Consider the following 1,973-nt stretch of genomic DNA (forward strand, 5'->3'; position numbering starts at 1 on the left):
TCTGTTACCTAGGGATTTCTACTGGCCCTCGTCTTTTTACCTACTTGATCCTCTGCGGTCTTCACTAATTCGTCTCTAAAAGCTACCCATTATCCTTCTACTGTATTTATTTCTCCTGTATTTGTCAATCGTTCTTAAATGCTCTGTCTGAAACTCTCGACAATCTCTAGTTCTTTAAGTTTATCCAGGTCCCATCTCTTTAACTTTCTACCTTTTCGCAGTTTCTGCAGTTTTAATCTAATTCTGTTTTAATAGATTATTTTCCGTCAGTTCCTACGATCTGTGACCTCTCTGACACGAAATCACAAGTCCAGTCGCACAACTGAGACTATAATCCATAGACACGAAATATGAAGTTGCTTGTGAGATATGGTGTCAAAAGCCTTCTGAAAAACTAAAAATATGGAATTAGTTTGACATCTCCTGTCAATACCTCTCATTACTTCGTGAGAGTAAATAGCTAGTTGTGTTTCACAGAAATGAGATATGATTTTGATGTACGTTAAGTACAGTTCTTGCATTTTCTATCTTTTTGTCTGCGTATACTACGTATGTTTTTTCTGTTTCTGTTCAGTCTTCCAGTGATGATGGCTGTAAAAACAGGACAGGTAAAGAATTAAGTTGAATGTGTACAGCCGATGGCTATGAAAATACTATACATAAAACCTTTTGAAGGGTTAAGTGACCTTAATTTTGTTAGTCACGTGACATCCAATGGATAATCCACGATCGAAGTCATTGTGTTCGCCTGACTGACCCATTCTGCTGTCGCGGCTTCTCTTCGGACAACACAATACTTCCCGCCTGCTTTTCTATTGGGGAGGGGTGGGGTAGGGGGGGGGGTGGAGGAGTGGCTGCTTCTGGTACCATCTGTTGGTCGTTGGTCAGTTCCCTATTACCTAAGGTTGTCCGGATATCTCTGAACAGATAGTGCATGTCGACTGGATGACGATGATGTCGAATTTTGTCTTGCTCGATACACAGTAAATCCTAAAAAGTACCACGATTACAAACGTTACGGTGCATGCAGAGAACTTCACTATACAACTTGAAGTTACTTAGCGGTATTTCTTGAGAGAGGGTTGCCTAATGTGAAATGTTCAAGCCTTTCTTTAATTGTGAGTTAAGACAGATGACGATAGTGACTGAAGAGATATCTTGCGCTATGCCCAATATTATGCAGAAGAGCTAAGTGACGAAAAATAAAATTTATCTTCAAAGTGCTGCGACTTGCTGTCATGCTCAATAATAATTTCACACAAACAAATAATTAGTGCAGTATCCTTCATACAGACAGCACAAAGCCTTTGTTTTTCACTGTTTACAGCCACGTCATCGTAATGTCTAATTCTCTCTCTGCCTTCTACAGCCTTGTGCCAACAGTATTTCCGTGTTAGGGACACCATTTCTAACTCAACGCTTTGCTTCGTAGTGGCAGTTTGTACTCATGCGTTGAGGTAAAATTTGGTTTACGGCTTTTGGCTGTCAGCCTTTTATTACGCTCACATATTTATCGTTCTCGGTAACTTTTCTGTCTTGACCAAAAACTGGAAATAATGATGGTCTCTTAGTAGACTCTATTGTTATCGTTAATAATGAGGATCAGCCTGGTTAGGAGTACGAAAGGTACGCAGTGATTTCTTCCTGTTGCTAATTCCATCACTATTTTTGTTTAAAACGCTTCACTGGACTTTATTGTTACATGGTACGAAGTTAAGATAGAGTATTATGTGAACACTCTTACAGCAATCCATGTTGAAACAGCTTGTGTGGCTAAAGTAAATACTTTACTTTTCCAGCATGGAATTAGGTAGCATCGAGTCTTGGAGAAAAAAGAAAGAAAAAAATACTTTGTCTTGAGGGAAATAGAAGATGAAGGTATTTACAGTTCAAATGGACACTGTGATACTGATAAGTGGAATTATCTTGTAAGATGCAATCTAATAACTACTTCAGTGATTGTATGAGTTACG

Source organism: Schistocerca nitens, chromosome 8 (genome assembly GCF_023898315.1).
Source record: "Schistocerca nitens isolate TAMUIC-IGC-003100 chromosome 8, iqSchNite1.1, whole genome shotgun sequence".
In the NCBI taxonomy this organism is placed as follows: Eukaryota; Metazoa; Arthropoda; class Insecta; order Orthoptera; family Acrididae; genus Schistocerca; species Schistocerca nitens.